The sequence below is a fragment of the Trichechus manatus genome, unplaced genomic scaffold (genome assembly GCF_000243295.1).
Source record: "Trichechus manatus latirostris isolate Lorelei unplaced genomic scaffold, TriManLat1.0 scaffold00017, whole genome shotgun sequence".
Lineage (NCBI taxonomy): Eukaryota > Metazoa > Chordata > Mammalia > Sirenia > Trichechidae > Trichechus > Trichechus manatus.
The window spans coordinates 10,013,163-10,037,074 of NW_004443953.1; the positions used below are offsets into that span (position 1 = coordinate 10,013,163).

The 23,912-nt window shown below is 34.6% G+C and overlaps 1 protein-coding gene and 1 non-coding gene across 6 annotated transcripts in view; both read left to right on the forward strand.

Moving 5' to 3' along the window:
* GRIK2 (glutamate ionotropic receptor kainate type subunit 2) overlaps positions 1-23,912 on the forward strand; it is a 781,170-nt gene that overhangs the window by 377,891 nt on the left and 379,367 nt on the right. The gene's annotated exons all lie outside the window — the stretch shown is intronic.
* LOC111819761 (U6 spliceosomal RNA) lies at positions 23,414-23,520 on the forward strand. The gene has a single exon (XR_002823333.1). It is a non-coding gene; the product is annotated as a U6 spliceosomal RNA (small nuclear RNA).

Below are 23,912 nucleotides of genomic sequence, written 5' to 3' on the forward strand. Positions count from 1 at the left end.
GACTGACTAAATTCACTCAGCGTAATAAGTTCCAGCTTCCTCCATGTTATATGATGTTTCACGGCTTCATCATTGTTCGTTATCGTTGCGTAGTATTCCATTGTGTGGATATACCACAGTTTGATTATCCATTCGTCTGTTGATGGGCAACTAGGTTGTTTCCATCTTTTTGCTATTGTGAACAGTGCTGCAATGAACATGGGTGTGCATATATCTCTTCGTGTGACGGCTCTTATTTCTCTAGGATATATTCCAAGGAGCGGGATAGCTGGATCGTATGGTAGTTCTATTTCTAACATTTTAAGGAAGCGCCAAATCGATTTTCAAAGTGGTTGTACCATTTTACATTCCCACCAACAGTGTATGAGTGTTCCAGTCTCTCCACAACCTCTCCAGCATTTATTATTTTCTGTTTTTTTGATAAAGGCTAGCCTTGTTGGGGTGAGATGATATCTCATTGTAGTTTTGATCTGCATTTCTCTAATGGCTAATGATTGTGAGCATTTCTTCAGGTGTCTGTTAGCCACCTGAATATCTTCTTTGGTGAAGTGGCATGGCATATTTTATAACTGATAAAAATATTAAAGGATAAATATGCCTTGATCAAGGTTGATCAACAAGGGCCCTGTATATATACTGCCTGGAAATTGATGGGACATTTTGAGAGTTGACATTTGAAAATGATTCCCATGATACTTGGCCTTCAAATCCTAGTAGTAGGCCAGAAATAAAAGCAGTGAGTCAGCACCATGAGAGGTGGAGACTTCAAAGTGAAGATTCAACCTCATTAACATGTAGATGGAGATTTGGTAGTTGTAAATGACCACAACAGATTGAAATATATATATATAGTTTTAGTTTCTTAGGTCTCCCATAACAAAATACCACAAAGTGGGCGATTTAAAGAACAAAAATTTATTTTCTCAGAGTTCTGGAGGCTAGAACTCCAAATCAGGGTATCAGCCATGTTGATCCCTTCTGAGGGCTTTGAGAGAGAAACTGGTCCATGCTTATCTCCTGTTTTCTGGTGGCTGCTGATAATCTTTGGCATTCTTTTGCTGCTCATAGTTGCATCGACCTCCATCGTTACATGGCATCGGTCTTCTCCCTGTGTGTGTGTTCTCCCCTTTTATAAGATGCCACTCAGGAGGGGTTAGGACTCACCCTAGTTAACTTGAAAGAAAAACTCTATTTCCAAACGAGATCACTCTCTTGAGTACAGGAGTTAGGACTTCAACACATCTTTTTGGCAGACACAATTCAATCTGTAACAGAAACCTTTTCATTTTTTCTCCCTCTTTGTTGTACAAATAAGTTTTCTACCTCTGGAACTTTGTTCAAAACATTTCAGAGGAATGTTTCTTCTCTCAGGAGGTGATTCACTGTGGTGAAATATTGGAGTATTTGTCTTCCTTTGCCCCTACATCTATATTTGGTGGACCTCTTTTCATCAGCCAGGTCTTGTTTTGATTAACACACTTCCTCAGACATCCCTGACCATCCACTTCATTGTAGACAGTAGCTCTCCTTTCCTTCCTAGCCACTGTTCTGTCATCTGCTTTGCTATTCTTACCATCCTTATCCTGTTTATTTATTTACTGTTTAAAGCTCTCCCTTAATGTGAGAATCATTGCTTACCACTGTATCCCTTGCCTTTAGAACAAACTCATTTATTGACTAAGTGAGTGAGTCAATAAATCTCAATTTCATCATCTAAGAAATGGAAATAATAATTAAAAAAAGCATTTAACACTATGCCTAGTAAGTATTTCAATAAACACTGATTACTAAGATTTACATTATGTTTTAAAATGCATAGCCAGAATTGGAAAGTCAAAGTACCAGGGTGAAAACATTATTTCATTTTCTGTGGGAGAGATGAGAGAAACTCAAATAAAAAGGAAAAGAGGGATTTATATAAGTGTATTTAGACTTATACCAGATTTCTTAACCTTTGAAAACATTGTTGTGAAGAATTACCTTGTTTTACCTAGACTATTTCTAACTTGTTTGATCTTGGCACCCACTTTGGATATTAGTTATCTTGAGGTTCCTATTCAATGGGTGGAATGCTATTGGTGTGGCTGAGTTGGCAGCCTTAGGTGGCCCCTTACACCTTTGTGGGTGTCATGTTTTCAAGGATTCTCTGGAGCAGTGAGATTCAGTGAGGCAATGCATGGGTGTTCACAGAGGAAAATATACCAAATGCTCCTATTTTGGCTTTACAGTTAGTATTTTTTACACTGGCTGTTTGATGGACTGATAATTTTCAGAAAATTAACTGTAAATGTTTGTGACTAAAATTAGAAAAACCTAAAAGCATTTTTTAAAAATAAATGTAATGTGATGATAAATTTTGCTGATTTTATAGTAAATACACTGCCAAATATGTTAAAAACTCCCCACAAAATAATATTTGAAAATCATCCCTAACTTATGTTCTGTCCATCTGTGTCCTAAATTTGATTCTATAATTTGAGATACACAGTATTCATAATTTTAATATAAAGTCTGATGAGTAATATTCATGACCATATGCTCATACATGTTCTGTCTAAATATGTGGTAGTAATAATAATTACTAATAAACTATAATATATTAATTTGCATCAAGGGACATATATATGTATATATGTATGTATACATGTGTATATATATGTATCGGAGCCCTGATGGCACAGTGGTTACGAGTTCAGGCTGCTAACCAAAAGGTAGCAGTTTGAATCCCCCAGTCATTCCTTGGAAACCCTATGAGACAGTTCTACTTTGTCCTATAGGGTCGCTATGAGTCGGAATTGCCTCAATAGCAATAGCATAAAGTCTAAATAATGGCATTATATACATATATATATATACACACACACACACACACACAGACACACATACACAAGCCCCTTGCCGTTGAGTCTATAAGACAGAGTACAACTGCCCCATAGGGTTTCCAAGGAGCAGCTGGTGGGTTCAAACAGCTGACCTTTTGGTTAGCAGCCAAGCTCTTAACCACTGTGCCACCAGGGGAAATCCAGGGATCTATATCCAAATCTACTGATGCAAAGCATCAAGATGAAATTTCTTTAATGCTATGATGAGAATTTGAATGTCAAAGGGTGGTATTGACTTACATGTTAGATCTAAAATGGAAGTCTGTTATGACAAATAAATCAGAATCAGTAGAGAATTCCCACTTGAGGTCTGAACGCAAAGAGTCATAACTAAAAACATATAGTGGCATTTTCATGTTTTCTGGGCACACAAATCAGCAACAGTTGGCCAAAATCTTACAAGGTGAAAGCAAGCAAACAGATTCTTTTTTTCTTTTCTTAAAAATATCAGTGTGGCATTATATTTGACGTTTCAAAAAGCTTCTTAATAATAGTTGTTTCTATGAATATTTATACAATAATTGGTGGTAAGCTTCTATTTATTTTGCCTTACAAATTCCCTTCAACTGTAAAATGTGAACTATAAATGATCTCCTAGATAGGTCAAATTACTCCAAATGACTGAGTAAATTAGAAGTAAAGCTGAAATTAGAATGTTCAATCATGATTATAAATATAATTGAAATTGAATGGAGTCTATCATAGAACAACTTATATTTAGCTCCTCAACATATTAAAATTCCCTTGTTTGAACCGTAGAATTATAGTTAACTGTTATTATTTAGAAACAGCCGTGGTGATGCAGTGGTTAAAGTCCTTGACTGCTAATCAAAAGGTTAGTGGTTTGAGCCTACCAGCCACTCAGCAGGCAAAAGATGTAACAGTCTGCTTCCGTAAAGATTTATAGCCTTGGAAACCCTACGTGACAGGTCTACTCTGTCCTATAGGGTCAATATGAGTCAGAAGTGACTTGATGGCAGTGGGTTTGGTTTGGGTTTTTGTTATTATTTAGAACCTCACTTCTTTAAGCATGATACACTGACCAACAGGATCAGTATCATAGCAGAAATACAGAATCACAGGCCCCACCCTAGACCTACTGAATCAAAATCTGTCTTTTAACAAAATTCCCATTGATTTGTATGGCCGTTAAAGTTTCGGAAGTACTGATTTAAAACTGCACTATAGAATCTTTGTCTCTCATTTTTTAATAGGTAATAGATATGAACCACTTACCAAGAGGTTCAGCAATAAAAATATTAATTCTGTCAAAAATGTCAAATATCCATTAGTATATTTATATATATACACATATATGGATGAGGAATCCAGATTCCTAATAGTAAGCTGTGCTGTTGTTGTTGTTACGTGCCACTGAGTTGGTGCTGACTCATAGTGACCCTATGTACAACAGAACAAAATTGCCCACTCCTGTGCCATCCTCATAATCATTGATATGTTTGAGCCCATTGTTGCAGCCACTGTGTCAATCCATCTCGTTGAGGGTCTTCCTCTTTTTCATTGGTCCTCTATGTTACCAAGCATGATGTCCTTCTCTGGAGCTAGTCCCTCCTGATAACATGTCCAAAGTACATAAAACAAAGTCTCACCATCCTCTCTTCCAAGGAGCACTCTGGCTGTACTTCTTCCAAGACAGACTTATTCGTTCTTCTGGAAGTCCATGGTATATTTAATATTCTTATTCTTCACCAATGCCTTCAGTGCAGCTTGGACTTCTTCCTTCAGTACTATCAGTTCTTGATCATATGCTACTTCCTGACATGGTTGAACATTGACCAATTCTTTTGGATACAATGACTGTATATTCTTTCCATCTTCTTTAGATGCTTCCTGCGTCTTTCAATATTTTTCCCTTAGAATCCTTCAGAATAATTTTTTTCTTTAGTGCTTTCAGCTTGAGAAATGCTGAGCATGTTCTTCCTTTTTGGTTTTCTAACTCCAGATCTTTGCACATTTCATTATAATACTTTACTTTGTCTTCTCGAGATGCCCTTTGGAATCTTCTGTTCAGCTCTTTTACTTCGTTGTTTCTTCCATTCCGTTTAGCTACTCTACATTCAACAGCAAATTTCAGAGTCTCTTCTGACCTCCATTTTGGTCTTTTCCTTCTTTCCTGTCTTTTTAGTGACTTTTTGCTTTCTTCATGTATAATGTCCTTGATGTCATCTCAAAACTCGTCTGGTCTTCGGTCATTATTATTCAATGCATCAAATCTCTTCTTGAGATGATCTCCAAATTCAGGTGGCATACACTCAAGATCACATTTTTGTTCTCGTGGATTTGTTTTGATTTTCTTTAGCTTCAACTTGAACTTGCATATGAGCAATTGATGATCTGTTCCATAGTTGGCCCCTTATCTTGTTCTGACTGATGATATTGAGCTTTTCTATTGTCTCTTTCCACAGATGTAGTTGATTTGATTCTTGTGTTTTCCATCCAGTGAGGTCCATGTGTATAGTTGCCATTTATGTTGTTGAAAAAAGGCATTTGCAATAAATAAGTCATTGATCTTGCAAAATTCTGTCATGGGATCTCCAGTGTCATTTCTGTCACTAAGGCCATATTTTCCAACTACACATCCTTTGTTTTCAACTCTCACATTGCTATATGTATTTTATTTTCTGCTACCTAGATATTAATTTTTTTTTTAGTAGTAAAGATTTAAAACTATCCCAGTGCTTCATTCAGGTGACAAAGAGTTTGTGGGCAGTAAAGTATCAGAGATAAATTTTTACTTATTACCATTGAGGGACATAGCAATCTCACATATGTGCACTGCCATTGACTAGAAATTTCTTAATTCAAATCTTGGTGTCCCGCACCACACTGTTTATATCTAATTTATAGTTTTCAATTTGACTTTATGCAAAGGACTGTTATAAATTTAAAAACTCACACAAAGACAAAATAATTAATTATATAATCCAAACTTTGTTGTCATATATTTCATATACTTCCCCATATAAAGTAGTTTTCAAAAAGACTAGCCCTGTCTCTTTCTAAGTTGATTAGGTAAGCAAAAACATACCTCTGGATGTTTGGTATAGATCCAAAATAAAAAAAAAAAAATCACCTTTTAATTTTCCAATATACAATGTAAACTTATCACAAAGAATAAGGAAAAAGCTAGATGTAATTCTTCTAAGTGTGGGAGGGCAGACTGTCAGAAGAAAGATTGGACTATGAGTAAAGGCCCACTGCCTTTTTAGGTTGTGACAATTGTTCATTTTAAAAATAAAGATCACACTAGTATTCAACTTAGAGCCATGATTTTTATTCATCAAAAAAGAGCCTCCTGACCTTTTCTTCTGTAAATTTTTTAAGTCATGTGAAAGTTGTTTCCTTAAGGACTTATTAATTGGTGCCATTTGCTTTCCTTTTTTTTTTTTTTCTTCTGGTTTTTTAATTGTAAAAAATATAGATAACACATAATTTCCCAATTCAACATTTTTCACATATACAATTCAGTGAGATCAATTACATCAATCCTGTTGTGCAACCATCACACTATAGCTGTCTTGATAATTCAGAATTTCCTTTAGGTGATTGGGTTAGTGGAGCCATAAGTACATGGAACACTGTTCATAAACATATCATGTCTTATTATATGTTCAATTTAATTAAAAGAAGATGCTACACAAGAAATATATTTACAAGGGAAGACTCAGAGTAGGCTTTATCATTCTCTAGAATGATGTCTATTAAGCTACATAAGATATTTAGTTAAAGCTGACAATAAATTAGTTTCTTTTCCTTGAAGCTACTTTGACATTTCCATATCAGCTATTTCTCATTCTAAGTCTGTATCATTAGCATCTATTTTTTGCTAGCTCTGGACTAGTCCTTTAACTCTATCTCTTTGGTGATAAAGACCTTTTTATTTTTCTAATACTGACTATGATTAGAACTAAAGCCATGGTGGCGCAGTGGTTAAGTGCTCAGCTGCTAACTGAAAGGTCGGTTATTCAACTCACTGGGGGCTCTGTGGGAGAAAGGTGTGGCAGTCTGTTTCCGTAAAGATTACGGCTTTGGAAACCCTATGAGGCAGTTCTACTCTGTCCTATAGGGTAGCTATGAGTCAGAATCAACTCAAAGGCAATTTTTTTTTTTTTTTTTTAACATGTACTCTAAGTTAAAGCTAAACTTCATAAGCCTTTTCCTGAAGCAAAGAAAAGAAGCTATGCATCCCTCATTTCTCCATCCCTTTTTTCCTTAAAATAGATTTCAGATAGAACTCCTGGCCTTTGAGTTAGTAGCCGAGCTCTTAACCACTGTGCCAGCAGGGCTAAGCTTCTCTTAAGAATTGCTTTCTTTCAGTTATGTTGGATTAATTAAAAATTGGAAGCCTGTTTTTAAGTTGTAAGGTGAAGTTTATTGCTTTCAAAATAAGCTTTCTTCGTAGTGAAATACACATCCTCCTTTTTTCATATTTTGAAACACAAAGAAATAGAAATGCATTTTAGAGTACCATATTTGTTATTCACAAGGTCATACAGACTGGAGATAAGTGGCTAGGGCTCTCCCCTAACGCATTTTATTATTATTTAGTTACAGTAGATGTTTCTCTCAAATGTTGGAAAGTTGTTTTTCTTTTTAATACGAGAACCAAAAAGATCGTATCTCCAAAATTAAAATGCAATGAATGAATAAATTCATTTTTACAATAACTATTAAAAACACTTTCCTAAAGATTTTTTTTTTGGTCTTTTTTGATGGGTTATTTGTGACCAGAAATGAATGGTTATGCATCTGATACCTAGACTCCTCTGCTTTATATAAAATTGAAGTAGCTTACCTCACATCTCTCTTTACAAAGAATGTTCAGTTAACACTTCTGTACTTTAAAAAAAAAAAAGAATCAATGTTTTGTCCTAGGGATATTCTTTTTAAAAAAATTACCATTTTGACATTAACTTTTAAAGTGCTGTCTCCTGAATTATCCATTGGCATTTTTTTCCTTGTAGGCTCACTTCAAAGATGGTTACACAAAACTGCTCATTTGTTTTGATACAGCATCTGTTCTCAAGCTTACGCTTTATCATATACGATGTCTAATTTCAATTTTAACATTTCACATCTTAATTTCAATTTTAGCATTTCACTTTTTAATTCTTTTCACTTTGTCACAAGTTCTGTGTTCTGCTGCTGTTTTGCCTCTTTTTATCTTCAATGTGCTCACCACTGAATATAGAATTCTTAGAAATATTTGTTTTCATCTTGAATTTTAGATTTAGAGAAATTGATCATAAAATAATCTATGATATAAAACATTTAAACTAATTTTTATGTATTAAACATATTAAAGTAATGTAAAGTATTTTTCCAAGTTTAAATAGCAATTATAATGTGAATTAACATATTAATGTTAAAAAATATAAAACATGACTCCAATATTAATATTAAGAGCAAACTTGAATAACGTCAGTATTAACTCTAATATTATTTTATAAAAAAACAAAACCTGTTAAAATTCACTCACAAGGTTGGTAAATGAATCATTTCAAATGAATTCAGACTAAAAGCATTACAAATATAGGCTTTGCCTGAAGTATATGTAAGTGAAACTTAGGAATTTCCATTAAGATTATAAGGTTCCTTTTCGATTTCTGTTCAGCTTAAGAAACTCAAATGAAAATTGTTTATTTGCTAGCCTCTTAATGTCTTGGCTACTAACCTAAATGTTATAGGTTTGAGTCTATCCAGAGGCATCTCTAAAGAAAGGCCTGGTGATTTACTTCTGAAATATCAGCCACTGAAAACCCAGTAGAGCACAGTTCTACTTTGACACACATGGGGTTGCCTTGAGTTGGAGTCAACTCAATAAACAACCGGTTTTGATAGGCACAGACTAAATAAAGATTAAATAATATAGCATATTTCCAGGTGCCAGAGACTAATGGTAATCTTGTAAACAAATGAATGTCATTCAGAGTGCTAAGTGCTGATCCAGGTAGGTGATAAGGTGAGGCATGCTGGAGAGTGGGGCCTAGTTTAAAGGACTAGTTTCTATCTTTCATTTTATAACAGGTCAAATAGAAAAAACAATGTGGGCTATAAAAGACCTCAGTAACCAAATGTATGAAGTAGACATGATATATGATTCTGTACTTTAACCCTTTCAAGGTCCAATCATTTTCTGCTTTGATTTTTTTTTTTTTTTTAATACCATGTATTTTAATTGATGGAAGTCATGGAGTGTGTTTAAATTTTTGGTTGGTAGTATTGATTTTAAGAAATATTATCTGGTACTCCATGGTTACCATAGAAATTTTAAGGTTCTTAAACCCCATAATTAGTGGTCACCTGTTGGTACCACTGGACCTCGGTTGTTGATGTTTCTCGTGGCACCTTCCATTAGGCTACACGGGGAACCTCTGGTTTTCCAAATATGACACACAAAAATACCAAAGCCAAACCCACCAGTGCTCCCTAAGTATCACGCAGGAAACCATAAATATGCTTACAAATGTTATCTAGGGGTACAAAAGCCAAAAGAGACAAAATCTTTACCTAGTCACACTTTCTGGTTGTACTACCTTACTTGCAAGCCTCGTACCCCAGCTATTTTGTTTCAACAAACGTTTCTTTTGCCTTTTGCCATTCTGCAAGTCCCCACTGGAGAACAGAAAATACTTTCAGCGGTAAAAGTATACTACCAAAGAACCTGAGAGCCAGAAAAAGTGGGTGGTACACCATATATACCACAGAGCATGAAAGGGGTTTTTAAGAAGAATGCGAGGCTTGAGTTGAGACTTGGATAAAGAGTTCCCTGGCAAGCAAAGGGGAAGGCAAGGGTTATGGGGAGTGTTCTAGGCAGAGGAACTGGCCTATTCAAAGACATGGAGATACAACAGAGTACAGAATGTTTAGGAAACTGCCAGTATTTTAGTCTGGTTTACATCTAGGGATTTAAAAATCAAGCTGGTATCTTGAATTATACCAAAAACTGGCCATAATTTTTTAGGATCTTTGGGAGGTTTTCAGTGATTTTCATTAATCCCCTGTTATGACAGATAATTATTTCAGAAGTAATTGCCAAACCACCATATTTGCAGTGAAGGAGGGAGGATGCAAGAAAACTGAAAAGAAACTACTAAGATTCAGTAACTAATGTGGACGAACCATGGAAAGGGAACCCTGATACTTTGGTTCTAATTCCAGTTCAGTTTATAAACCTGCTTTATGTTTTTAAGCAATCATCCTTGACCCTATGTTTCTTAAGCACAGAATATGTTTGGGCCTAAATTAGCAGTGTTTCAGTTTGTTTTTAAGAAAACTGTGTTGTTCAAGAAATTAAAGATAGATTATCTTTGTTGGAGGTGCTAAAAGAAGGCTTGCAATCTAACCCTTCTGATTCTTAGTCTCTCATCCAATAGCTTCCCCCCTCCCAATCTCCTCCACTCCTTCTTCTTCTCCATCCCCTATTTCCTATGTTTTTACTTTTTCTACCCTGCTATGTCAACTCTTGAACATCTGTGGAAAAACCTAAGGCTTCATGGAATACAGTTTGAAAATTATTAGCCCAGATAATTGCTAATGTTCTTTTAGACCATATTTTTTCATACCTGAATGCTGTTAATTATTAATTAATAGTAAAGGGAATAAGAGGAAAATAGGAAAAAAAGGTAATTTTCTCAGGGCTGTGGCAATAAATACAGCCTGTTTAATTAGACATTTTCCTTCAGCAGAGACAGGGTCTAATGACAATGAAAGATATAATAGAAGAAGGAAATAGCCAGGAAAGGTTCTAGAAATTTTGATTTTCTGTTTAGAAAAGTCACTATGATATAATAAAATCCTGAACAAAAATAGTACTTGTAAGTACTATTTATTGATTCTTTATTATGTACCAGAAATTTTAAATATGTTTGGTCTTGTTTAAATTTCCAACCCTCCTAGAGGGAAACCCTCCTAAATATTATTCATATTTGAAGTGAAAGTAGAGTGAGGAAAAGGGGTTAAAAAAATGGTTTAATATTGCTTCCATTGACAATGTATGGAAAAGCAATAAATCTTTGCTTTTGTAGTTTGCCCTTATCCATATTGAATTTAATCTTCACAAGCCTATGAAACACTTAAGGTGGGCATTATTCCCATTTTATAGCTAAAAAATTGAGATCTAAAAGGTGAAATTAAAAGCTCAGTGTGAGGACATCTGGCTTCTTTTCCAATGCCCTTTCCTCTCCATACTTTAGTGCCTCTTTAATCTCCACAGGAATCATTTTGCCTTTCTGTCAGCCTTCAGAAACTTGTTGATTGCTCTCTAATTATAAATACTTGGAGAAAAGTGTGTAAATGGATATGCAAATGATCTTTCCCCTTAGCAAATTAGCACTTTAATTCCATCTAATTAAGTAGCTTTGTGAAGGAAATGGATTTTTGAAAGAAGAATGGAAAGTGTTTGGATTTGTTCTAGGGGTGTTTCTGGTTTAGCAAGCTTTGTGAATGAGGTATATAGAAAAAGAAGTGGTGAGTGGGAGCAAATAATGAAAAGCAGTGCCTGGTGGAACAGAGAGAAAAGGCAGAGGGGGTTGGAGGAGACGAGAAATGTAATGGCTGACAAGCCTACATGGGAAAATAAACTGCCTTTCCTTTTTCATTCTTCCTCTAATGATAATATTTTTTTAAAAAATAAAACTTTTTATAGTAACAAGAAAGTTCTGTTTCCTCTCATCCTCCGGAGTGTTAGCACTGAGGTATTGTTATTGAGTGGAAACCCCGCTGAGATATTGTTATTGCTCGGCGTGACTCGATTGGCCAATAAAAGAAGAGACCAGCGTGGGAGAGCAGAAAAGGCATCTTTATTTATTTCATTGCACAAGGAAAGGAGTCAGTCTGAGCTGCTGTCACCAAGACTGTTTCACGAGGGCGAGGGGAAAGGTAACTTTCAAGGGGTTTACAGGTAGGAACTTCATACAAGTTACATCAGCAACATTCTTAATCATGCTGCACAAGCGCAATGGGGTTTACGTATAACTTCATGCTTCACCAGGCCAAGCAAAGGAAACAGGATTCTAATGCAAAGCTGCAGGGCAAGCAAAGAAAACAGGATTCTGATGCAAACCTGCTTGAGGCAGTGGCCTGGGGATCTCTGCCTTAATATCATTCATTGGAAATAGATATATTCAAGCCTATATAGCTAATTTTGTTAAGGATTGTAGAATTTGCAGCATGTGATTTTAATTAGGAAGAAATTTATTCCTTGAATATATTACAAGAAGTTTTCTTAGAAAAGAGTAACTTGTTGCAATGAGAATGGGATAAACCTTTTTGGAGCCCTGGTGGTGCAGTGGTTAAGAGCTCGGCTGCTAACCAAAAGGTCAGCAGTTCAAATCCACCAGCCGCTCCTTGGAAACCCTATGGTGCAGTTCTACTCTGTCCTTTAGGGTTGCTATGAGTTAGAATCGACTTGATAGCAATGGATTTGGTTTGGTTTTTATATATGTTTAGTGGGGTTTATGGAGCTCTGGTGGCATAGTGATTAAGAGCTTGGCTGGTAACCAAAAAGTTGGCAGTTTGAATCCACCAGCCACTCCTTGGAAACCCTATGGGGCAGTGCTACTCTGTCCTGTAGGATTGCTATGATTTGTAATCGACTCGATGGCAATGGGTTTTGAGTGGGGTTAGGAGCAAGGCATGTATACACTAGCTTCATTCCTTGATGGGATGAAGTGGTTGCCAGAATCTTGCTATTATCTCCAATACTTAGCACTGAAGAGGAATCCAATACATATGTATTACATGTGTAAGTACCTGAAATAACTAGTACCAATTTAAATGTATCATTGAAACTAAGGCAACTGATATTCACAATAATATATTAAATGCATAGTAACCCTCCAAAATTATACATTTTTATGGATTTAACAAAACGTTTATGTATATGTAGTTTAGGCTGTATATGTTTTAGGAAAGCTTTTAGTCTTTATGCTACCCAGTTCATAAATAGCTAGTTCCTATAAATCAGACAGTGTTGTATTAAATTATATTAGTCATTCTTCTTAATAATGGAAACACACTTATTAATAAAATATTATTTACCCTCCTGCCCATGCTACTTTACCAGGTATTGTTGTCTTGTCTATACTCCCCAGTTACTTTGTTCTTTGTGTTTTATTTTTTAAAATAAAATAAAAATGATTGCCAGCTAATACCATTAGAGTATCTCAGCAAGGTTCAACTCTGCTATTGGCAGATTCGCTTATCTTATTGCAAGTGTCCTTTAAGAAAAATAAACAGAAATCATAGTTGCTATTGTCTAGCATATTATAATATATTGGGGGAAGAAAGACATTTACACCATAAAACAACTAGAAAACAATTTAGGGCAATATACTCTCAGGCACATGATTATAATAGATTATAAAAACCATTTTATTATAAACATTTCTATGGATAATAATTACAGACAACACATATCAGAGAAAAGATCACAAATTCAGGTCTTAATTTGAAGAGAGAAGAAGCCTTTGTATTAATACTGAATGCTGATATCCCAAGAAAAGTTGTAAATATAAAGCACTGAAAATTGCCTCCAAGCCACAAGATTTTTTTTGAAGAGAAAGAAAAGATAATGAATTTCATATCCCCAGCCATGGTCATAACTGCCTTATTTAGACTGTGTCCTTCCCAGTGGACTGTGAAAAGTCGTTTGTGAGATCACATTGCCAGTATGATGAGGAGTCTACTTTTCCTTACTAGGAGGGAGACTTTAAGAATATCCAGTACACTATCTTTTCTTTTTTTTTAGATGAAGAAACTGAGGCGCAGTGAGGTAGTTTGCAATTTGTCTTTTGTCGAGCTTCTTAGAAGCTGGGATTTAATACCAAGTCTGACATGTGATTCCCAACCAAGAGGGGGTTTTTAACTCTTAACATGTTGTTTTTATGCTCTGAATAAAGTTAGTATTTTATTATTATTGATAATAATAATTCTTATTATAATGTGTCAATAAAGCAAGCATATATGTAAAGAAAATATAACCTGATGAAAGTTTCTTCAAATATTAAGCATATAAAATATTAATATAATGATCTGAAAAGCATATATTTCATTTGGTGTTTTCATCCCTTCTCCCTCAAATCCACGATTTTCTCTCTGTACTTCCCATGAACAATATATGTGATATATTTTCATGTGACTATATTCTAAAGAAGCTACATAAATGTATTTTCTGAAATGTGCAACATACTGCAAGAGCTTTCTTTTCATGACTTCATAATTGTACTAAGCATTTTTAATTTATTGCATGGCAGATTTCCTAAATCAAATAGCAGCTGTTTTGGGAAAGTGTCAAGCACATTCTCTGCAGGCCTATTGGTTGCTGTTTTGCTTTCATATCCTCTCACCATTAACTATACAGCAGCCAGAGCAGAGGAGTTGTTAACAAAATATACTTTTCACTGCTAGCCAAACAGTGTACATGACCTAGTGGTAATATTTGATTTTATGTCATTATTTCTGTGTATGACTTGTGCCAAGGAACTAACACCCAATAGGAGAAAGAAAAACGGGGAAAATTAATTTAGTAACCATGAGCTATCAAATAGGCTCAGATTAAATAATGAGCCTTCAACAGGCTGGAATAGAATAACATTAAGTCTGTGGAGTTCAGTGGGCAGTTAGATGCACTAATGGCAGCGCTGTGCTAGGAAAGCGTGTATTTTAGTTGGAGTTTTTGCGTGGAGGCGATCGCACATTACGATATGAATAGCTATACTAAATACATGGAGGTTTTCTGCCAGGATAGGAGGCGATTAAGGCCTCCTCTAGCAGATAACGGCTCACTGGAGGAATGTAATGGTGGTAAAGTAAAATCTGAAAACAGATGATTTCCCATTTACTAGTCCATTCACTCTCCTCCTAGAGCCATCATGGTAATAGTGCTGCACTTTATTTTCATTTCACAAAGAAGCACAAGTTGTTTTGATATTTTTGAGCTCAGTATATTTTTTTCATAAGGAAAGACAGAAAGACTACCAAAGTCTTTCATTAAAGCTAAATGCTTTTATTAAAGCTAAATGATTATTCATTTTAAGAAAGATATATATATTTATTTTTGTTTTTATTGATTGCTCGTGATAGCTCAGGATGATTTTCCTTTTTTTTTCCGTCACCTACATCGTTCATCCACAGAAAGGGGCACTGCATCATGAATGTGTTCCAAATGTGATTATGAACTAGCCCCAGTCCAACACCATTGGAAAATTTGCGTTTTGTCGATTCATACTGCCATTTGTAATATGAAATAGCTAATACACTTTTACCATTTAAAATATTTTCCCACTTTTTTTCTTCCTTCTATGTACTCTATATTCTCATAGTTTATGCATTGAATATATCTGAATATTGTATTTCATTATTTGCTTAAGTGTAGCATTTCTTTTATCCCTTATTAAATATTCTCTTCAGCTAATAGAAATTTGCTGGATTTAGATTTAAGTCACAATGTCCAATTGTGGTGTTATCTATTAATAATTCCTAGTGTTTCTGCCCTGAATCTTGAAAGCACCTTGAGTCATTGTATTAACATTTCTTCTATTAAACCATTCTAGACTCTTTATCTCTCTGTTACTATCACTGTTTTCATAACACATCTATTTTTATATACTTCTGAAAATTATAAGACAAGTAATTGTTCAGTCATCTAAAATTTGCTTCTTCACAGAAATGTCAGTCTTCAAATAAATTTAAAAGAGCCCAGAAAGAAAAAAATAATTTTAATAGATAAACTCACTTGCACACTACTAAAAAATAACTAAAATACAAAACTCTATTTTTGTCTATACTTTACTCCTGGTTGAGATGTTTTCATATTGAGAATTATTTTCAGATTACATTACAAAGACCGCTAAGCCCAGAATCTTGGCATTTGTATTTCTTAAATCAGAGATGAATGATTTTGATGTCTAGATTCCTTCACCCTGAAATTACTGCCCATGCTAAGGCTTAGGAGCTTGATCAGTAAGCAATCTTGTAATTTTCCAGTTTACTAGCATAATTGAATGGATGGATTTCACCGTTTGAATAGGTGGTTGTATCTAATATGCCCGTTAATTTTTCAGGATGGGAGATTTTTAATGATGTTGCCATTCTTTAAATCAGGCAGCTTCTTCGAACCTAATGTTGCTTTACTTTTTGTTGTCAGAATATGTGAATGTCTCTTTCCATTCTAAAACAGTCTTTACAGACATAAGTGACAGAAATAAGCTATTAATATTTGTTCTTTTGTTGAATATTCTCTTCTCCTTTATCCAATAAGTTCTTCTATATTTTATTTTTCTTTATCACCTCTTTTTAAATTATACTTCTTATTTGTGGTCTTTACATTGTTTACATTTCATACCTTTAACTTTTCTTAACTCACTATGGAATTCCATTTTATACAAAATACATATATTATCTGATATACAACAAGTGTATATTATCAATTTTACCAACCTTAAATAAACTACTTCCAAATTGCAATATTGTATGCTTTTTAAGGAACTCAATGTTTTCACTCATCTTTTCTGTTCATATTGTTTCATAAAAGTTAAATCTATAAAAAATGTAAGAGTAGTATTTTAATCTATATTCAGTATCCTCATTAATAGTGAGATAATGTTTCTACTTTATTAATAAGTACTAGTAGTGAGGATTAAATATGGTGGTGTTATAGTTGTTATTATTATTATGTATATTTACATCTTGGACATTTTTGTGAAATATATAGTAATTAGTAGTATTCCTCTTTTAAATAGAGAAAAATTATACTATGAAGAGATTAGTGATTATCTCAAGATTTTACTGTTTATCTATGGTAGAACTATATTAGAAACAAATTTACTAAATCATCCTGTTATTAAAGAATTCAACCTTATAGTGATACACATAAAATGTACTAATCATACTTTTCTTTAATCTTCTTTTGACTTTCAGATTCGTGTCTTTTGACCATATGATTTGATTGTGCTTATTATTTACATGTATTCCATAATTCTTATTATTGATGAAGTTGTTTATATAAATAGTTAAATAGATCAAATAATAGTTCATACCTCTGAAATTCATGTAGGGTGTCAATGAGCACAAGACCAGTGATCCAAACTCCATTTTTAGTTCTATTTTGTAGGACTTCCCTTCATCCTCAGCCAGATAGTCCACTTGGACTATATTAAAAGTGGCATGGGGACCAACTGTAAAAACCAGTTTTGGAATTGGTCTTTGTTAGGCAAGTTAAAGACCAAAGGGATTAAATGCTGTGAAATGGTGGGGAGGAGAGAAGCTCCTAACTCCTAGTCTGAGGAAGTAAGTAGGATGGTGGGATCAGATACCAAGCCTGGGGCCAAAGATGACAGGAGAGAACAAATAGACAAATGCAGAAGCTAGTGATTTAGGACATGATCAGTATAGAATAATCGTTTTAGGGGGTTGGGAGAATTGTCATTGTTTCTGCCAGCTTTTCTTTTGAAGACCAAAGGTCCATATGCAGGGATGTAATCTGTCCATTTTAAAGGCATCAAATTCAGAAACTGCATCCTGATACCAGACATCTTACAGAAAGGTGTGCTGGATCAGGTCAGGCCTGGAACTATGTAAGACAAGAAGTATGGATAGGTGTCAGTTTTGTAAAAAGTAACTCAAGTCATATGTACTCCTTCTAGTGGGTCAGTAGTGTCATCTTTAAATACAAAGGATGACAAGTAACTTCACGAGGGCTAGCACTGATAAAGTGACTTGTTCCACAGTTACTGTTTTTCTTTTCAGGCCTATTATTTCACAGAAGCTAAATCTATATGAACTGCAAAAAATAAAATTTTGCAATATGCACAAATAACACACATTGTTTATCATTCTCCCTAATAACACTCAAGTATGAGTCATATTGGCTAAATGACAAAATTTTCCACTGTAACATCTAAGACATAAAATTATTTTAGAAATCTCAAAACTGATAGATTGCAAAATGCCTAGCAACATTCTTTGGGTAAGCCAATTACTAAAAACTTGAAAATGTATTTATCTCAAAAATATCTTGCAACTGCCTGCTTCCCGTGGCTGTAGATAAATTTTCTACTACACCATCATACCTATGGAGTCTCGGTGGCTCAGTGGTTAAGAGCTCAGCTGCTAACCAAAAGGTCAGCAGTTCAAATCCACCAGCCACTCTTTAGAAACCCCATGGGTCAGGTCTACTGTGTCCTATAGGGTTGCTATGATTCAAATTGACTCAACAGCAATGGGTTTGGATTTTTTGGATCATGTGTATAGTTATATGATCATAATCGTAGAGTAGCAAGGAAACTTAGCAGTCAATTGATGTGATTGCTTCTGTTTATAGCTGAGGAATCTAAAAATTAAACTGATTAAGTGAATAGATAGTAAGTGAAGTCCAATAATGAGTGTGAGAAACTCAATGGCACCTTTGCAATTAAGAATAAGTAGATATAGTTCCAATATATGATGTCACTATTGTGTAAAATAGTGGAGCTAAGTAGAAAAGTTAGGTTTCACTGTTTGCAACTGAGTTTAATATTTTATGGAAGAAATTCCTACAGATAATTTTAGTGTATATTATAAAGCTCCTCGCCTTTAAAACTTGTTGCTATCTTCTTTTGCATTGTATAGAGTTACTAAGTTTATCTCTATTGCAACCACTGATATACTTTAAATTCTTTCTGAAATTACTATTTATCCTCTCTCAACATCATTCTTTTTTTTTTTTTTTTAACCATATCTTAGCCCAGTTAGGGGTGAATGTAGCAGGAAGTTAATGGGTCATATTTTAAGCAAAGCTTAGACTTAAAAGACTAAAGACAAACCTTTGAGTATGCCACAGAAAAATGGCATGATTTAAGAGATGATGATAATGTAATGAAAAGAAGAAAGTCAAATTTGTTAAAACAAAAGAGAACTTAATCAATGAACATTTACTTTAAAATTAAAAGTATAAATTATTCTTCAAGACTTTTATGAATTACATTTCACATATTTGTATCATGTACTAATAATTTTCTGAAGATATGGTTATTACTAACTTAAAACAACTTATAAGTTAGCCTTTGATTTTTTAATAATAAAAATGAGTATAAGGTTATTTATATTGACTTAGCATTTTAGTTTCACTAGCTGTCTTCAGCTTCAATGCTTAGAAGGAACTTACAGCAATCACGTAGATCTCTCTGTTGGCAAAAACACATTTACAATATTTTGATCCTCTTGAGAAACACCAGGACTGAGCCCGTGTCACCTCTAAGAAATCTGGAACAGCTTAACTTTAGTTCTAGGATCATTTTGTGTTTGATGTCTTCTGGAGGTGGGAGAATCAATGCCATGTTTAATTTGTTTGCAGATGGCATTCAGTAGAGAATAATTTCCTACCATTGCATCCTACAGAAGTTGAGGATCAAGTGAAATGATCCCTTAGAAAGGTAAAAAAAAATTCCTGACAGCATATGTACCCTGCAGATAGTCTAGTAGCTGTTGTCTTGACTTTATATTAACCCTCAGCAAAGTTGTAGAGTGGTCACACGTTCTGCCATGCCCTAGACGTTCCTGGTTGTCAGAGTGTAACAGTTAATATGCCCCCTTCCACTCTCAAAAAGGTCCCAGTTTGCATAATAAGTTATGTGACCATCCTTGTCTTGTATAGTCTTCTTTGACCAGTTGGCATGGGTTTATAGGGCATATAAAGTGTGCATGAGAGCACTGGGCTAGGTGATGTGGCACTAATGAAGACGACCTAGACACAATGTCTGTTTTTAGAAATGTGGCACCAAGATGGGAAGAAAAGAAACATTTTAAGTGGTTAGGACAATACCTAATTAAGTGACGCAACAAGTGATAATAGCCAAATAACTCAAGAGCCAGAGAAGTAGGGAAGTCTTGTGGGCTGGAAATATGAGCATTTACATCCTTTCCTCCCCTCTGTCTTATGTTTCCTTACCCTACCAGTGCCCAACTGAGGGACTCCTGCTAACTGGACCTGCCTTTTCTGTCTCTTCTTCATTTTATTCCTCTTTGTATGTTAGTATCTGCTGTGCTGTCATCTCTTCCAGCTTTAAACCCTGTGGCAGTTATTTTTTCCTTTACTTTGTGAATATAATGTTTCTAGTAGCTGTTTGTAGAGTTCCTGGTAGTACAGTGGTTAAGAGCTTGGCTGCTGACCAAAAGGTCAGCAGTTTGAACCCACCAGCCACTCCTTGGAAACCCGGTGAGGCAGTCCTGCTCTGTTCTGTAGGGTCGCTATGAGTTAGAATAGACTGGACGGCAATGGGTTTTAATAGCTATTTTGAGAAAATAACTGAGGTTTGTGGCTTTCCACAGGTAACAATCATTCATATATTAAATGGCTACTCTTATATGCAACATATGTGGTCCTTCAAAGTGAACTTCTGCAGGTCTTGGTCTCTTTTTCTTAGTTATCTGAGCTTTTCCCAAAATCAGGGCTTCCCAAAAGCAGCACCGTTAGAAAAAATATTTGAGTGGTTGATTTCCCTATATTTTGAAGGTTGCTTTATTTTAGTTCTGTAGGATTCTATAAATCTTAAATCTAGAGTCATCACTATTGTGATTTCTGAAATATTTTCTCTAAATCACCTCCACCAAATCTGAACTGGTGTTGCCTTATGATAGGAGAATATATTGTTCAATTGCTGCAGCAATTTCTCAGGAAATGATAATTAACTCTCTGTATTTGCCTTGTACATATGTAGGGCAATAGAGACACATTGATTATTTTTCACTTATTTCTATCCAGAAGACATTTTTCTTTTATATTCATGAGTAAATCATCTAAGAAAATATGTAATATTTTCATATTGCTGTAGAGACAGCACAAGCAAAAGTATAATGCAATGATTAATTTGAGTCTGAATACAGATTTACCTTGGCTATGACATTGATTCTTAAATGTGCCATTTTAATCTTCAACATTTTTAACGACCCCAGCTGTCTGGACAGGAGCTCTGGTGGTACAGTGGTTAAGAGCTATGGAAGGCTATGGCTGCTAACCAAAAGGTCGGCAGTTCGAATCCACCAGCCGTTCCTTGGAAAACCAATGGGGCAGTTCTACTTTGTCCTATCGGGTTACTATAATTCAGAATCGACTCAATGGCAACGGGTTTTTTTTTTTGTTTTTTTTTTTGGTATCTGGACATAATTCAAGAAAGCCTCATTTTGCATGGAGCACTGACAGTCAAAGACCATTTTGATTTTGATATTAACATGACATATTGTGCTCCCCCCATTGCTCTGATACTCAGGGCAACAAGCAAAATCAATATTTAGTCCATACAATCTTAAAGTAAAGGAAATTTGCTTTTGCTCTTCATAATGTAAATTACATGATGATTACAGAACCAGTTTTCATTGAGGTTCATTTGTAGCAATGCTTTTGCATGAATTAGATTAATAAAACTATCTAAAGCTTAAATTCAACCAGTTCATTTTAAATACAGCCATTGGCTTTTCAGGATTTTTAAATCCCATAAGGATTGAAAAATGCATTTATATATATATAACAACACTAAGGTAGGCCCTAGATAATTATTGCGATTTTTCTCTGCATAGGAGGATTTGAAGAATAATCCTCATGTGTTGAATAACCTCTTATGCAAACACTGTCCAGAGAAAAGATCTAATCCTCATTAAAAGTGTTATGCTTGGTTAGCCTCTGTGTTTAATAGAAAATCAAGACTTGCTAGTGTGAAGACAGAGTCTGTTGATTCAGAAGATTATAGCAGTGATTTTCCAGAAGCTAATGAATGGTATTAGAATGAATCAATAGTCTAACTGGTGCATTTTTTTAAATGCCTAAAGAAAACTTGAACGCATAATGTCCTTGGTTATAGTTCGGTTTTGATTATAAACTTGTAATTCAGATATGCATGCAACCAGGAATCCAGTGTGACAGTGTGGAGAGTAAACATGTATAATTACTTGCTTTGATAGCGTTCAAACCTATGACAGTTACAGTGATGACAAGAGTGCCCACAAATGAAGATAGGAATTTATATGGGTGGAAATTAGAACACATATCCAAAATAACATATTGTCAAAAATACCCAAGTAATGATTTCATGTTTGAACAATGTACATAAAGAGACTATAAAATTATGCAAGTGCTATGTGTTTTTAGAATTTTATGTGCACAACTGTCTTCTGTTTGTTATAATGGTATGTCTTTTAAATATGTTAATAACTGAAAAATATAAACGACACAAAACAAAGAGTTTGTGTTTTCAAAATCTTAAATTATTAATGCTTTTATTGTTTATAACATCTCTAGAACATAGGGAACAAGACAGAAAATCGGACAAAGAAATTCTATTATATTTTAAAGTTGCTGCATTATTGGCCTGACTGCTAACTTGCTTAGACATAAACTTATTACCTGCTTAAAAGTACCAAATATATTAATTTTTAACAGTATTTGCCCTACATTGTATTTTTTTCTTTGTTTTTACTATCCTACATTTCCTCTTTCTCAGATTAAATATTACCTTATCTGTGGTAAAATGTAAACCTTATTTTTACTAATTCATCTGTATATATTCAATAACTTAAATATTTACTGGACAGCAGACACTAAGCTGTACTTAAAAAGTAAATGCATGATTTCCTCTGACTATGCCTTATTTAATAAATATTAGAAAATTAATTCTAATTTACATGCTTTTTATAATGATACACAGAAACAGGCAACCCTCTAGGGGAAAAAAATCAGAGAAAAATGGGTGCTAGTTCATATTTCAAGTAGTACTGACTTGAGTAATGTAGAGCTAGTAGAAAATAGATCAGGATATTGGATATAAGAATGTGTTGTAAAGAATAAATCCCCAATACGGGTGTGTCTGATATTCTTGGAGCGCATAAAAACTGTTAACAGGAAAGTGAATCTGCAGAGATTCCTTATGGGTAGCCTGGCCCAGTTCTCCTCTGCTGCTGGTCTAATTTCCCACTGCTAGGCTGACTTTGCTGACCAGATCCATACACGATAGATGCATCACTTGTTGCAGGCTCTCTTTTCAGCTCTTTTTATGTTTTAATGCTCTGGCTGATTTCTGCTTCTCCTCAGAGGAAAGTGAAGTTATTTGAAGTTTTGCTTTTAGAGGTTTTCCTTGTGGCTGTGCTATAATGAGGGTCCAGTCCACATCCCATTGAGCTGCGGACAGAATACAAAGTGCACAATGCTAGAAAAGAGGTGAGAATGTGAAATGAGAAGTTAAGGGGAAATAAGGCCCTGTGACTTTCTTCCACCACTGGAAATGAGGACTTAAACATATAAAGCAAAATTATGGCCTACAGATAGACCATAATTAGGTTACAGATTGGCATATACGTCTGTGTGTATTATAGGTAACAACTGTACACAGGCTAATATCTAAAGCAAAAAAGACACAATTATCACATTTATTAATTAAGAGCATCAAGACCTAATCAGAAAATGATGAATAACCTGTCAAATGGTACCTGCCCAAATACAGTAAAATTGGATTTAAAATAATTTTATTAAAATACCTCCTTGAGTGCTTGCTTCAGCAGTACATATACTAAAATTGGAACGATACAGAGAAGATTAGCATGGCCCCTGTGCAAGGATGACACGCAAATTCGTGAAGCGTTCCATATTTTTTGGAGAGGAAGGCAAGGCGATACCAAGTAATGCTAGACTGCTTCAAACTTAGAAAGATAAGGGTAAAATTTGTGGTAACCACAAAGAAAGTTAACAAACATACTTATAAAAAAAAAAAAAGGAAAAACATAAAGTCTCAGCAAAAACAAAACCTACGAAAACAAAAGAAATGAAAAAAGAAATCCACAAACAAAAGTAACTCAGCACAGGAGAGTAAGAAGAACAAAGAAAACTTCAGCACCACAAAAAAAAGCACTACAAAATGACAACAACAAACCCACATCTATCAATAGAATGTAAATGGACTCAATGCACCCATAAAGAGATGGAGAGTGACAGAATGGATAAGAAAACAGGATCCATCAATATGCTGTCTACAGGAGACACACCTT